This window comes from Bombina bombina, chromosome 2 (genome assembly GCF_027579735.1).
Source record: "Bombina bombina isolate aBomBom1 chromosome 2, aBomBom1.pri, whole genome shotgun sequence".
In the NCBI taxonomy this organism is placed as follows: domain Eukaryota; kingdom Metazoa; phylum Chordata; class Amphibia; order Anura; family Bombinatoridae; genus Bombina; species Bombina bombina.
The window spans coordinates 38,745,976-38,763,425 of record NC_069500.1 but is presented as its reverse complement, the minus strand read 5'-3'; positions in this window follow the sequence as shown (position 1 = coordinate 38,763,425).

The window sequence follows — 17,450 nt, the reverse complement described above, 5'->3', positions numbered from 1 at the left end:
TAATTTGTTCTTGCAGTCACTCTATGTTTAATAAAATTCATTTTTTGTACTTTATATAATTAACTCATTCACTGTTTACTGCAGGAGGGAAGCTCATGACTGAGGTTACATTCTGTGTGCATTGGTCACATAACCATCCTGCCTTGGGGAAGTTCTGAGACATGAGCTTTCTACTGCTTTCGCAAAGCATTGCTTGGTTTAAGCACGTGAGATCCCAAAAACTCTAGGTCTGTTACTGTAGAAAATGCAGAAGACAGTGGATCAACCCAAAAAGTTGTTGTCCATTGGATGCAATCACTAACAGAATTGGAAAAAGCTCATTGCTTGCGTGTCTAAGTACAATGATTGAGAAGAAACAAAAACAGAATTTATGCTTACCTGATAAATTACTTTCTCCAATGGTGTGTCCGGTTCACGGCGTCATCCATAACTTGTGGGAATATTCTCTTCCCCAACAGGAAATGGCAAAGAGCACAGCAAAATATGTCCATATAGCCCCTCCCAGGCTCCGCACCCCCAGTCATTCGACCGACGGTTAGGAGAAAAAAAGGAGAAACTATAGGGTGCCGTGGTGACTGTAGTGTATAGAGAAAGAAATTTTTCAAACCTGATTAAAAAACCAGGGCGGGCCGTGGACCGGACACACCGTTGGAGAAAGTAATTTATCAGGTAAGCATAAATTCTGTTTTCCCCAACATTGGTGTGTCCGGTCCACGGCGTCATCCATAACTTGTGGGAACTAATACCAAAGCTTTAGGACACGGATGAAGGGAGGGAGCAAATCAGGTTACCTAAACAGAAGGCACCACTGCTTGCAAAACCTTTCTCCCAAAAATAGCCTCCGAAGAAGCATAAGTATCAAATTTGTAGAATTTGGCAAAAGTGTGCAGGGACGACCAAGTCGCTGCCTTACATATCTGATCAACAGAAGCCTCGTTCTTGAAGGCCCATGTGAAAGCCACAGCCCTAGTAGAGTGAGCTGTGATTCGTTCAGGAGGCTGCCGTTCCGGCAGTCTCATAAGCCAATCGGATGATGCTTTTCAGCCAGAAAGAAAGAGAGGTAGCAGTAGCTTTTTGTCCTCTCCTCTTACCAGAATAAACGACAAACAAAGAAGAAGTTTGTCTGAAATCCTTTGTTGCTTCTAAATAGAACTTTAAAGCACGGACTACATCTAAATTGTGTAACAAACGTTCCTTCTTTGAAACTGGATTCGGACACAAAGAAGGAACAACTATTTCCTGGTTAATATTCTTGTTGGAAACAACTTTTGGAAGAAAACCAGGCTTGGTACGCAAAACAACCTTATCTGAATGGAATACCAGATAGGGTGGATCACACTGCAAAGCAGATAATTCAGAAACTCTTCTAGCAGAAGAAATAGCAACCAAAAACAGAACTTTCCAAGATAGTAACTTGATATCTATGGAATGTAAGGGTTCAAACGGAACCCCTTGAAGAACTGAAAGAACAACATTTAGACTCCAGGGAGGAGTCAAGGGTCTGTAAACAGGCTTGATTCTGACCAAAGCCTGTACAAAAGCTTGTACATCTGGCACAGCTGCCAGTCATTTGTGTAACAAGACAGATAAAGTAGAAATCTGTCCTTTTAGAGAACTCGCTGACAATCCCTTATCCAAACCTTCTTGGAGAAAGGAGAGGATCTTAGGAATTTTAATCTTACTCCAGGAGAATCCCTTGGATTCACACCAACAGATATATCTTTTCCATATTTTATGGTAAATCTTTCTAGTCACAGGTTTTCTGGCTTGGACCAGAGTATCTATCACTGAATCTGAAAACCCACGCTTGGATAAAATCAAACGTTCAATTTCCAAGCAGTCAGCTGCAGAGAAACTAGATTTGGATGTTCGAATGGACCTTGTACTAGAAGATCCTGTCTCAAAGGTAGCTTCCATGGTGGAGCCGATGACATATTCACCAGGTCTGCATACCAAGTCCTGCGCGGCCACGCAGGAGCTATCAGAATCACCAAGGCCTTCTCCTGTTTGATCCTGGCTACAAGCCTGGGAAGTAGAGGGAACGGTGGAAACGCATAAGCTAGGTTGAACGACCAAGGCGCCACTAATGCATCCCCTAGAGTCGCCTTGGGATCCCTGGATCTGGACCCGTAGCAAGGAACCTTGAAGTTCTGACGAGACGCCATCAGATCCATGTCTGGAATGCCCCATAATTGAGTCAACTGGGCAAACACGTCCGGGTGGAGTTCCCACTCCCCCGGATGGAAAGTTTGACGACTCAGATAATCCGCCTCCCAGTTGTCTACTCCTGGGATGTGGATTGCCGATAGGTGACAGGAGTGATCCTCCGCCCATTTGATGATTTTGGATACCTCTCTCATCGCCAAGGAACTCCTTGTTCCCCCCTGATGGTTGATGTAAGCTACAGTCGTCATGTTGTCTGACTGGAATCTTATGAATCCGGCCTTCGCTAGTTGAGGCCAAGCCCGGAGAGCAATGAATATCGCTCTCAGTTCCAGGATGTTGATCGGGAGAAGAGACTCTTCCCGAGACCATAAACCCTGAGCTTTCAGGGAATCCCAGACCACGCCCCAGCCTAATAGACTGGCGTCGGTCATGACAATGACCCACTCTGGTCTGCTGAAACTCATTCCCTGAGACAGGTGATCCTGGGACAACCACCAACGGAGTGAGTCTCTGGTCATCTGGTCTACTTGAATCTTTGGAGACAAGTCTGTATAGTCCCCATTCCACTGCTTGAGCATGCACAGTTGTAATGGTCTTAGATGAATTCGAGCAAAAGGAACTATGTCCATTGCTGCAACCATCAACCCTACTACTTCCATGCACTGAGCTATGGAAGGCTGCAGAATAGAGTGAAGAACTTGACAAGCATTTAGAAGCTTTGACTTTCTGACTTCTGTCAGGAAGATCTTCATTTCTAAAGAATCTATTATTGTTCCCAAAAAGGGAACTCTTGTCGACGGAGACAGGGAACTCTTTTCTACATTCACCTTCCACCCGTGAGATCTGAGAAAGGCTAGAACAATGTCTGTATGAGCCTTTGCTTTGGAAAGAGACGACACTTGGATTAGAATGTCGTCCAGATAAGGTGCCACTGCAATACCCCTTGGTCTTAGAACCGCTAGAAGGGACACGAGCACCTTTGTGAAAATTCTTGGAGCAGTGGCTAGCCCGAATGGGAGAGCCACGAACTGATAATGTTTGTCCAGAAAGGCGAACCTTAGGAACTGATGATGATCTTTGTGGATAGGAATATGTAGATATGCATCCTTTAAATCCACGGTAGTCATAAATTGACCCTCCTTGATTGTAAGTAAAATTGTTCGAATGGTTTCCATTTTGAACGATGGAACTCTGAGAAATTTGTTTAGAATTTTTAAATCCAGAATTGGTCTGAAAGTTCCCTCTTTTTTGGGAACTACAAACAGATTTGAGTAAAACCCCTGACCTTGTTCCACAGTTGGAACTGGGTGTATCACTCCCATCTTTAACAGGTCTTCTACACAATGTAAGAATGCCTGTCTCTTTATTTGGTTTAAAGATAAGTGAGACATGTGGAACCTTCCCCTTGGGTTTAGTTCCTTGAATTCTAGAAGATAACCCTGAGAGACTATTTCTAGTGCCCAGGGATCCTGAACATCTCTTGCCCAAGCCTGAGCAAAGAGAGAGAGTCTGCCCCCTACTAGATCCGGTCCCGGATCGGGGGCTACCCCTTCATGCTGTTTTGGTAGTAGCAGCAGGCTTCTTGGCCTGCTTACCCTTGTTCCAGCCTTGCATTGGTTTCCAAGCTGGTTTAGTCTGGGAAGCGTTACCCTCTTGTCTAGAGGCTACAGAGTTGAAAGCCGGTCCGTTCCTGAAATTGCGAAAGGAACGAAAATTGGACTTATTCTTAGCCTTGAAAGGTCTATCTTGTGGGAGGGCATGGCCCTTTCCCCCAGTGATGTCTGAAATAATCTCTTTCAATTCTGGACCAAAAAGGGTCTTACCTTTGAAAGGGATATTAAGCAATTTTGTCTTGGAAGATACATCCGCCGACCAAGACTTTAGCCAGAGCGCTCTGCGCGCCACAATTGCAAACCCTGAATTTTTCGCCGCTAACCTCGCTAACTGCAAAGCGGCGTCTAAAATAAAGGAATTAGCTAACTTAAGTGCGTGAATTCTGTCCATGACTTCCTCATACGGAGTCTCCCTACTGAGCGACTTTTCCAGTTCCTCGAACCAGAACCACGCCGCTGTAGTGACAGGAATAATGCACGAAATAGGTTGAAGGAGGTAACCTTGCTGTACAAAAACCTTTTTAAGCAAACCCTCCAATTTTTTATCCATAGGATCTTTGAAAGCACAATTGTCCTCAATGGGAATGGTTGTGTGCTTGGCTAGTGTAGAAACCGCCCCCTCGACCTTAGGGACTGTTTGCCATAAGTCCTTCCTGGGGTCGACCATAGGGAACAATTTCTTAAATATAGGAGGAGGGACAAAAGGTATGCCTGGCTTCTCCCACTCCTTATTCAATATGTCCGCCACCCGTTTAGGTATCGGAAAGGCATAAGGGTGCACCGGGACCTCTAGGAACTTGTCCATCTTGCACAATTTTTCTGGGATGACCAGATTATCACAATCATCCAGAGTAGATAGCACCTCCTTAAGTAATGCGCGGAGATGCTCTAATTTAAATTTAAATGTCACAACATCAGGTTCTGCCTGCTGAGAAATTCTTCCTGTATCAGAAATTTCTCCATCTGACAAACCCTCCCTCACTGCCACTTCAGACTGGTGTGAGGGTATGACAGAAAAAGTATCATCAGCGCCCTCCTGCTCTACAGTGTTTAAAACAGAGCAATCGCGCTTTCTCTGAAATGCTGGCATTTTGGATAAAATATTAGCTATGGAGTTATCCATTACTGCCGTCAATTATTGCATAGTAACAAGCATTGGCGCGCTAGAAGTACTAGGGGTCGCCTGCACGGGCATAACTGGTATAGACACAGAAGGAGATGATGTAGAACTATCTCTACTTCCTTCATCTGAGGAATCATCCTGGGCAACCTTACTATTTGTGACAGTACTGTCCTTACTATGTTTGGACGCTATGGCACAATTATCACATATATTTGAAGGGGGAACCACATTAGCTTCCATACATAGAGAACATGATCTATCTGAAGGTACAGACATGTTAAACAGGCTTAAACTGGTTAATAAAGCACAAAAACCGTTTTAAAACAAAACCGTTACTGTCTCTTTAAATGTTAAACAGGTCACACTTTATTACTGAATATGTGAAAAACTATGAAGGAATCATCCAATCTTTACCAAATTTTCACCACAGTGTCTTAATGCATTCAAAGTATTGCACCCCAATGTTCAAGCTGTTAACCCTTAAAGCCACAGCCTTTGTTGCGACTTCACCAATCCCAGGGGGGTATACGATACCAATTCAAGCCTTCTAGGAACGTTTTCAGTGGATACCAGACCCTCACACATGCAGCTGCATGCACTGTACTCAAAAGTAACTGCGCAATAATGGCGCGAAAATGAGGCTCTGCCTACTATAGTGAAAGGCCCTTCCTGACTGGGAAGGCGTCTAAACTAGTGCCTGGCGATAAAAACGTTCCACAAACAATAAAAGTGTGAAAATTACTTCAAACTTTCAAAAATAACTTAAATAAACAATCGATTTAGCCCTTAAGAGTGTCAACCAGTTAATAGCCCATAATAAGCCCTTTATTCTTTCTAAGTCTAAGAAAATGGCTTACCGATCCCCATGAGGGAAAATGACAGCCTTCCAGCATTACACAGTCTTGTTAGAAAAATGGCTAGTCATACCTTGAGCAGAAAAGTCTGCAAACTGTTCCCCCCAACTGAAGTTCTCTCAGCTCAACAGTCCTGCGTGGGAACAGCAATTGATTTTAGTTACTGCTACTAAAATCATACTCCTCTTTTAAACAGAACTCTTCATCTCTTTCTGTTTCAGAGTAAATAGTACATACCAGCACTATTTTAAAATAACAAACTCTTGATAGAAGAATAGAACACTACAACTAAACACCACATACTCTTCACCATCTCCGTGGAGATGCTACTTGTTCAGAGCGGCAAAGAGAATGTCTGGGGAGGCGGAGCCTGGGAGGGGCTATATGGACAGCTTTTGCTGTGCTCTTTGCCATTTCCTGTTGGGGAAGAGAATATTCCCACAAGTTATGGATGACGCCGTGGACCGGACACACCAATGTTGGAGAAAGACTGTTTCTCAACCCAATTCAGACTACTCTCTCTCCACTTTTTACTCAACCATTTTTTACTTATTTGGCAACTTATTTGACTTTACTTTTATTACAGAATTAAAATTTTTAAATCTTAGTAATTAAAAAAAATCCACAAAATATTTTAATTCTCAGACTTGTGAAATTGAGTGAACCTTCCAGTTGAGGTCATTCACAAAGTGGTAAGTCTCAGATCAAATTAAGAAAAAAATAATAATTAAGAAAAAGTCGGTAGAGGTTGGTAAAAAACAGACTACAATCAGGACACAGTTATGTTGTCATTAAAGCGCAGATATGGCCTGTATCTAAAATGATCTGATAACAGATGATGTGTGATTCCTTGATATCACAACACATGAAGCTGATTATAGTTCTCTTCTATAATTCTAAATATTGAAATCCATCAAATAAAGAGAATTCCACTTGAGGGCTTTGGTATTAGACATAAATTTGCACTATATCACAAGTCTGTCAATAGATAGTTCTTAGTGAATATTTTTCTTCCTAAAACATTACTAACAAATCAGATGATTTTATGATAAAACAGACTTGAACCAACTTGGGTTTTGGGGGTTGTCAAAAAGGGAATATTAGAAATGATGTGCTCTTACACAAATGTCAGCTTGGATAGTCTTTCTTGCACACAATTATTTCACTATTCTTAAGAAAATGTAATATAAAGTATGCAGAACCTCTAAACTTTGTAAATAGAGCTTATCACTTTCTAATGTTGTTGACAGAAAAAATAAATAAAAGATAACACCTAAATAACTAAAAGTTATCGGCTAGATTTGGAGTTCGGCGGTAGATGGGTTGCTAACGCCACGCGTGTTTTATGTCTAACGCACGGCATTGTTTGACTCCGGTATTTAGAGTTCAAAAAAGACCATCTAACGATGCTCCTAACGCGTGTATGTCACACGCGTAATACTGCCTGCGTAAGACAGTCTCCCATAGAGATCAATGGGAAAGGAAAAAAATAGCTTTTTTCAACTAACACTCGATCTCGCGAGAATACGCACAGCTCGGTCATATGACGCATACCACATCATGCACAACAATAACACGCCGCAAATGTCACAACAACAATCAATCAACAAAGCACACAAGCATTACACATTCACAAACGGGGGGATTTGAAATAAAATTTAATACGGGGAATACGCATATACTTTAAGATGCGGAAAATCGCAAAATAACAACAAGGAAAAAAAATATATACATACACTAGAAAAATAATCGCATTCAATATCACTATATATTAGGACAAACATACATATACAACACTTCACTAATAACACACCATCGCAAATTCACATTTAAAAAGAATACTATTGGACAATGTTAGAGAAAACGACCACTATGACATCATCGCATTCTACACATTCCACAAATACTAACTCAAAATGAGCATGCGCAAATTCACACAACTAATACACATTGCACTAATATTAATTGCTAATAAAGCACACCTGAACACAATTTACAACGGAAATTGGTACATCATTAAACATTTACACAGGGTATATAAGCACCACACAAGCAGGGCTTCTTTGACTGTGTTGCTGGTGGGTCTTTGGAGATTGGAGGTTTAAGATTAGAGAGTTGGTGCATTATTGTGAGTGAGTTAGTGTTAGCGTGAGAGAGTCAGTTGTTAGTGTTATCGTGAGTGAGTTAGTAGGAGTTAGTGGGAGTGGGAGAGAGTCTGTTAGTGGGAGTGGGAGTGAGTTAGTGGGAGTGGGAGTTGTTAGTGAGAGTTGTTAGTGGGAGCGTAAGTTACTGGTAGTTAGTGAGAGTTAGTGGGAGTGTTTGTTAGTGAGAATTAGTAGTAGTGTGTTAGTGAGAATTAGTAGTAGTGTGAGTTAGCGAGGGAGTGATTTTTCTGTACACGTAACACATTTACACGCAAACACATTCAATACATACATACACTTATCAATAACACTACATACACTCCATACCCCCTACCCCCTCATACTACACTCCATACCCCATTCCCTGTAGTCCCATTCCCTGTAATCCCATTTACTCTTATCCCATACCCCATACCCATCCCATACCCATCCCCTAGTTACATTTAGTTTACATATCCTCCTTTTAGTCTTCTTCTTCTTTTGGTTTATTTAAATACTCCTTACCCTCTTTGTTTTTTTACATCCCTCTCACACTTTCAGCACTTTTTTTGTCTTTTTAGTTCTTTATTTTGACCCCCTTTCATTTCATCACACTCACTTTTTTTTGGATTATTTGGGGTTTAGTTTAGGGAACAGATGGAGGCCAGGCAGGGGAGAGGTAGAGGGGGGAGGAGAGGGAGGGGGAGAGGAACAGGGCAGGAAGGGGGGCAGGAAGGGGGGCAGGAAGCGGGGGTGGAAGCGGTGGGTGGACCCAGCCACTTGGTTCAAGATGAACAAGTGGCTGGGCCCAGTGGCGGACAGAGTAGGGCTTCACAGTCCGGGAAACAGAGGGCATCGTCACAGGGGAAGGCCAAGGCGACTAGGGAGGCGAGGTTTTCGATGGAGGAGAAGGAGGCCCTCATAGAGGCCTATATGGCCAGGTATAGGAGGCTGCAGCACCAGAAGACTACCCTGACTGACAAGAGGAGGCTCTGGAATGAGATAAGAAATGCAGTCAATGCAGTGGGTGGCCGGAACAGAGATCTTGATTCGATAAAACATCGCTACCGGGACTGTAAGATGGATCTCAAGAAAAAGTTAAGTCTGGAGGCCCGACATGCCGCAGGAACCGGTGGCGGACCTGCCCTGGAAATAGAGTACTGCCGATGGGAGGAAATGTTGCGGCCCAGCATCTCCGAGGTGGAAATAGTCGGTATCGGAGGAATTGATACCGGGAACCTGCCACTCTCATCTGATGGTAAGCTCATTGAACAAGAAAAAGTTAAGTCTGGAGGCCCGACATGCCGCAGGAACCGGTGGCGGACCTGCCCTGGAAATAGAGTACTGCCGATGGGAGGAAATGTTGCGGCCCAGCATCTCCGAGGTGGAAATAGTCGGTATCGGAGGAATTGATACCGGGAACCTGCCACTCTCATCTGACGGTAAGCTCATTGGACAATAATTTCACATACGAATGTATTTCAAGGGACACTATACGCAAACCTTTACTTTCATGATTGAGGTAGCGAATACAATTTGACAAAACATTCAAATGTACTTATATTACCTAATTTGAATCATTCTTGAGATATATTTTAATTAAGAAATAGCCATGCACACGGTGAAACAATCACAGGAGGCAGCTATATTCAGCTAACAATCAGCATCTTATAACCATATTTAGATATGGTTTTCAGCAAAGAATATCCAGAGAATGAAGCTAATTAGATAAGAAAAGTACATTAGAAAGTTGATAATAAATGTATGCTTCTAAATCATGAAAGATAAAACATTGGGTTTCATGTCCCTTTAAGGATCAGATTAATGCTATAACGTTGTTTACACGCATTAAATTACTTTGCGGTTACATCAGTATCTAGGCTATAGGTTAGGTGTGCATTTAAACAGACTGAAAAGAAACGCGAAAACATTCAGATTGACCAGAGATATCACAAACACGGTTTTGAAAAAGCGGAAATCATATTGATTGTTTGTTAGATTTCAAAGTGGATTAATGATTCTGCATTTGTAATTGTATCGTAAGCTAAGTCATTTAAAGCTTGATTTGCAAATATGCTAATATATACATTTTTCTTTTTTTTTTTTAATATACAGAGTCTGGGGAGGAGGCAGCACAAGAAACACAGCCTCATCTATCTCCCCGGGATGAGAGTGGTGGGGAGGAATTTCCCCTTCGGAGGGAAGAGGCCCCCCGTGATGAAGAGCGCACGGAAGCTGATGAAGAGGCCCCGGAAGCAGAGGAGGAGCACGCGGAACCAGAGGACCCTCAAGGACCTGCACCCCGCCGTGCACGGGCACCCCGCCGTGCACGGGTACCCCGCCAAGCACAACAAGAGGAAATAGCGGAGGTGCGGGTTCTACTGGACTACATAGACCAGATGCGTAACTCCCGGATACAAAATATCGAAGTCCGCACTCGAATTCTTGATGGACAAAATCAAATAATTGAAGGACAAAACCAAATAATAAACATACTCAATAGAATCGAACAAGGCCAAAACAGAATCTTTAATCTGCACCAAGAGATGTTCAATTTTTTCCGGGAGGCGCATGCTGGTCTACCTCCTGGTCCGCCTCCTGCTGCTGGGCCTCTTGCTGCTGGGCCTCTTGCTGCTGGGCCTCCTGCTGCCGGCCCATCTCCTCCTGCCGGGCCATCTACTCCTGCCGGGCCATCTACTCCTGCCGGGCCATCTACTCCTGCCGGGCCATCTACTCCTCTTCAGCCATCTCATCCTCTTCAGCCATCTCCTCCTCTTCAGCCAGCTTCTCCTCCTCAGCCATCTTCTCCTCCTCAGCCATCTTCTCCTCCTCACCTTGGTCGTCCCAGTACTCTTCCTTCCACTCTTCCCACAACATCTCCAAGGAGAACTCTTCGGAGTCTGCAGTTGCCCCTCCCAGAGCCTCAGCCCCGTGGGAAGAGGGGAAGGAAGAGGAAGTAAGTATTTATTTTCATCTTTAATGTTTTTTTTATTTAATGTGTAATGGATAGGTATGTGATGATGTGGTTTTCATACACTTGTGGACCACACTCTGTATATAATCTACTTCTATGGGACCGGGTCCATGGAGGAAGATTGTTTGCAGAGTGTGGGTTATAAGTGTGTGAAAACCACATCATCACATACCTATCCTTGTTCATGATATTGATTGGTTTCTGTGATGTGATGTCCAAACTGTTTCCCGAATCGCAAACAAAATTACCATTACAATTATCCATGATGGCATATTACTGTTTGAATGCCAATAACACAGCTTAAAGGGACAGTCAGAAAATTATTGATTACAAAGAAAACACTGTATTACGCATTATCAAGTTGGAAACAACAAAACATGGAGAAATACGTGTGACTTATGTGCTTAACCTTGTATCTATGCCTAGGAAAAATGACCACTTATTTGTTGTTCTGACATAACAACCTTTTAGATATCAATGATCAATACATGGTAAATAATATGCTGTATGAGCACAAGGTTTTACATATACAAATGCTATCCAAATGCCCTCTAGTGGTCAAATTGTATAATGATTACATGCACTCTTCAAGCTCGAAGAAATGAGCACACGAACCTCATAGGTTTAGCTAGCAAATTTAAATAAACAAAGACAAATGATTAATTGGTGAGAAACCTTTGATATCATTGATATTACAAAATTGACTTTTATAATAATGCAAAACATTATTTGTTTTCTAAACTGTCCCTTTAAAAAAATTACATATGCTAACACATATTTGAAGCTTGTTGGTATATCTACATGTACTTGGTCAAAAATTAAATATTGAAATCAGATTTATATTGACGTGTTAAATAAAGAATATTTTCTTAAAGAGACATTATTGTGTTAATTTTTTTTAAGAAAGACATTTGTTTGAACAATGAATATGGTTTAAAGTCCTTTTAGGAGTGGGGGGTGAAAATATGCTGACAATAATATATTTGAAGATTAAACAATGTGGAACTCATATATGATACAAAAATCAACATTTACATTAAAGGGATAGTATACTATATTTTTAACAGAACTGTATGTAATAGACACTACTACAAACAACAAGATTAACATATACTGATATCAATATTACAAAGCTTCAAACACTTTCAAAGAAAATCGGGTTAGCTCTATTGAAAATATAGATGAACCCCCATTACAACCGTAAAACAAGACAATACCCCATCATTAACATATGAAAAGACCCTTTACACAAACAGGAGAAAGCTGGAGATGGTACTCACATGAAACTCAGAGGCTGGACGAGGAGTCTGAAAATTAATTACATTTTCTTTGAAGAGAAGCAAAATGAAACGTGTATTTGTTAAACAAAGGACTATCTAACTAGAGACAAAATAAAATTTTTTGATTTAGAATGTGAGTGTCTAATGAACCTTTAATAAAATTTACAACGAAATTACATTTAGAAGAAGTCGGCATCATATATTTAGCATATGATAAAGCTAAATGCATATTGATTACTTTATTCTAACACAATAGCGCATATTTATTAATTAGATATCTTTAACATTAAAACAACAGTCATTTTTCAGAAAAAGGAACATATTGTTGACAAACATATTAAACAACATGGACTATAGAGATTTGCACTTGCCTCGAAATATCATATGCATGAAAACATTTTGCTTTCGTTCGTTTATTCAACCAGACATCCAGCAAAAGAGAATGTGGTGGTCTTTATCAGCTACGGGTCAACAATGTAACATGATGCAAATAATACATATTCTCAAGGTTTTTAAAATTGGCTGCAGTCACAAACGTGTTTAACGTGCACAAACAAATATTGCGGGACTACGTAATCCAATCATACGTTTTTTTACCTTTGCATGTGACGTCTTAACATGGCGCTTCCTTGATCACGTAAGAACGCCATCCAATAAAAGGCACATTCTTGATCACGTAAGAACGCCCAAAAAAAAGGCGCATCCTTGATCGCGTAAAAACGCCATCCAATAAAAGGAACATTCTTGATCACGTAAGAACGCCCAAAAAAAAGGCGCATCCTTGATCGCGTAAAAACGCCATCCAATAAAAGGAACATTCTTGATCACGTAAGAACGTCAGTCAATACAAGGAATCATTGGACAGCCTGGCAGGTGACGTTTTGAGCAACATGGCGCATCCGAGATAGCTGAAAAACCGCAGCCAATACAAGGACTCAGTTGACAGCTTGGCATATCACTAAAAAAACGTATTTATATTTTAGGAACTAGTATGTGTCTAGATTGCTATCTAGGAATGTCACCAAATCATGAATCATCTTTTCGGAGTTGACTGTCCCTTGAACTATAGCTATGGTGTATATCTTTAACATTTAAAAGATACACATGAGAAATACATATGCCATTGATGTTTTAAGATATGTTTTGATTGTTTTGGAATAACAATAATGATACATGGATTGATTAAACGTGTCATTTATTCAAGTTTAAATATGGTCAGCCTACCTATAGCCATATATGGGAGTATAATTATTTTGTTAACATATTTTTAAAAAATTATTCATCATCTAAAATATTTGCATTACACACAGAGATTTATTTGGTTACACTTTTACAATAAGATAGAATAGAAAATGAAATACATGTGCTGTCAACATTACAATAAGATTGTTTGTTAATAAGATTATATGTCCTTGTTCATGTAAAAAGGACAAAAACGCTTTAGAAATGGAAATACATTCATTAACAATTGTGCTCACCATCCCTTAAAGGGACATTATTTTGTTTTTAAAAAGCGGATACACATAGACAATACTATTTCAATAAAATGAATACTTTACAGGGATTATATCATTGTATCAATCCTCAGATCATTTGTTAAAGGTGCATCAATTCATGCAGAGTTTCTAAATACACACATGGATGTGAAAATTGAAATATACATATATATATGTCGTTCATCCCTCTCAGGACAGCTGCGTTCCTCAACACGGCCTGCTCTACTCTTGCTATACCTTCTAGCATGAACCATGCTGAGTCACAGCCTAAAATAAAGAATAAATTAAATATTAATGATAATTACACAACAGACGAAAAAAATAGAAAAGATACATTGTCATCATAAAGACAAATCATTCTTTACATCAATTAGTTTAAATTTATTCTTTACACATGAATTATGTTATTCAGACAGACCGAAATCATTAAAGGGACAGTTTACTCAAACATGTTGTCCCCTTTAATTGGTTTTAGATGATCCACTTATACAGCTTGAGAGTATAAAATCTTGTTAAAGGATTTACATTGTACTTACAGTAGCAATTTAAATATTTTAATTATACTTTGGTAGGCACACCTATCCTTAAACATTTTGGCATTGAGGACAAGCTGTGTAAACATAGCAACCTGAAGAAATTACATTCCCACTGGGTTAGACAAGAGATAATGTATAAACATTTGTACATTAATTGTTGGATCCAAGTAGTGGTGATTGGTATATGTAGTGATATCCAATTAAAGGGACACGGAACCTAAATATTTAATTGACTGATTCAGATAGAGCATGACATTACAAATATTTAAAAATTACACATATTCTTTAAATGTTTGAATTCTATAGCTAGATTTTGAATGCAAGAATGTCGGTTTTTAGGGCAGGCCATATTTGTTTATCAACTTTGTTTGTCCCTGCTGGTTGATGGATACATTCATCCAACAATAAAGAAATGATGTCCACAATTATTTTATTTTTTAAAATAATTCTAGGCATTTCTTTGTTTCAATAAAGATATCAAGAGAATGAAGAATAATTCATAAGAGTAGTAAATTATAAATTTGATTAACATTGCATGCTCTATTTGAATCACAATAGAAAATATTTTCCTTCAGTATACCTTTAAGTATCTTATAATGTTGATTTTGAATGATACTTACAGCTGTGCCTGGGAAGGACAATCCGACACTCAGGACAATGAAGGTTGAGACAGGGGGGAGGGATGGGATTGGCTTGGGGAGGGATGGGATTGGCTTGGGGAGGAATGAGCTGATGCTCCGGGGTAGGCCGTACAGCTGGGGAGTGGGGAGTTGGGGTCTGGGCAGCTGTACGGGCCATAATACGGGGAGAGTGGCGAAGGGGGTTGTATGGGCATTTTTTGGGAGGGGCAGGAAATGATAAATGGGAAGGGCCGGCAGGGGTCTGGGCATGGGCAGGAGTCTGGGCATGGGCAGTGGTCTGGGCATGGGCAGGGGTCTGGGTCTGGGCAGGGGTCTGGGCATGGGCAGGGGTCTGGGCAGGGGTCTGGGCATGGGGAGGGGTCTGTGACTGGTCAGGGGACTGGGCAGGGGCGGAAACCAGATGACCAGAAGTGGTGGATCCATCTGAAAATTTAATAAATATATATTAACATCTCATACATCATGAAATCAAATCAACGCATTTCAAATTGATTATGTTTTCAATATACTTAGAAGTGTGTTTGAATTTGTAAACAATTATGAAATGAGGATATGGTATGCATATAGGCACTCAGATGAATATCAATTACTGTCTGTACAATTATAACATTATTATTGTGTTTTGGCCTGGAATATGCATGTGACATAATGATGGCATGAATTATACATTTAAAAAAAAAATTCATGCTGCCTGATATAGAAAGGGGGCAGTAGTGTATTTGAACAGACAAATAATATTCCTTTTTAAAGTGCAAAAGCTGTAGACTTTGAATGTCTTCAATGAAATGATTTCAAATAAAGCAACATGTTGGAAACATGATAGATATATTTCACATACCATTAGACTCCAAGGCAGCCTCTTCCTCCTCCGTCACATATGTTAAATCAATCTCTGTAAAACATAACATGTTGTGTACACGTTAAGAACAGATATTATAACATATGTTACTGTTGTTCAAAGACACACATCAATGTTGCATTAAAGATATACACACCCAAAGTTATGATTTACATCATTTTGATGGAGCATACAAATTACATTAGATTTGTTATTCTCAATGATTCATATTTTCGATGTATTGTTTGTATTAATTTAAAAATCATAAAAGCATAGTACATAGAACATTTAAGATTTCTCATGTGTGTATCACTTGATGACTGTTGTCAAAAAAGAACATGGAAACAAACATATGCTATACATCTTCTGAATAACAAATGTGTAGACTAATAAAGTTTTAATTATTAATCTTTCAATATTAAAAGAAAATTAATATATAATCAGAAGAGAAAATTATATGTTTGTTTCAAATGGTATGCTTCATCAGAATCATGCTCATAATATTGATTACCAGTACACCTTCAATGACATATAAATGAGTCAATGGACTTACCAGGAGACCGCAAAGGCGGCTCTATGTCACTGCTGGATTCCTGTGGGCTCACCACACCAACTCTCTCTATGAATGATATAGATATATATTAGGAAACACATTTGGGATATCACTAAATCACATCTGTATCGAATTTTAAGATTAATCAACTTGAAAATGTGAAGAATAGAGCAGTCATTAAACCAGAAAATGCTTGATTGAATCAAGGGGATTCTGTTAAAAATGATGTATTGAACATATGTTTAATTTCAGACTATATTAGACATCAAACTCATCTCATACAATGCTATTGCATATCTAAATATACCCATTGATCAATGTTCTTAAAAGAATACACACAAACCACATTTTGAAGAGCAGCTGTTGACAAATCTAAACAAACACACGTGGCACATCGAGCCATTTGTGCAATGTACAGTAATCTTGTTTAGGACACAACACATATTTATCACAATACAAAACCAAATTGATTAGTACAAATATGTAATCATGGTGCTGTTAGAGTATGCTGATATCTATAAAGTAACTCCAACAGTGAATATGTGAATTATATATCAATATTGTTTAATCCAAAGAATGTAAAGATGAATGAATCTATTGTTTATTAAAGGGACACTGACATGATTAATTTAAATCATTGATTTCTCTGTTCAAACTGTTCAAAATGATTTAACATTGACTCCTATTATAATTTGAATGTTGCTAAATTTTAATCTTAAAGGCAGATAAGCAATATTGTATTCAATAAATATTGTTTGTTGAAGGTATCCACCAATCATCAATAAAAACCCAGGTTGTTCAACCAAAATTGAGATGCAGATAAATGTACATTCTTGATTTTAAAATACATTTAGCAATAGAATATTTCACATATGATGATAGTATTATATTTAAATGTTTATTAATATTGCATACTCTATCTGAATGACAACATTAATAATTGTAGATCAGTATCCCTTTAATATAAAATTATATTGATTTGACAATGTTGGTGTTAATGAATTCTCTACTCCATATGTTGATGTAATGAATGGGATTGAGCATGCAATTCAAATCTAATATGTTATTTAAGGATATCCGAAGAATTATTTAATTTTCATCTATTAAAGGGACATTACATATAAATATTGAACAATGTGGATTTAGTATGTAATGTTCTGTCCATGTTTCTAAGACAAATGTCAATTAAAATGAGACATACCATACTGTGACAAGCCCTGCCTTAAGGATCCAGCAGCAACATCCATATCTGT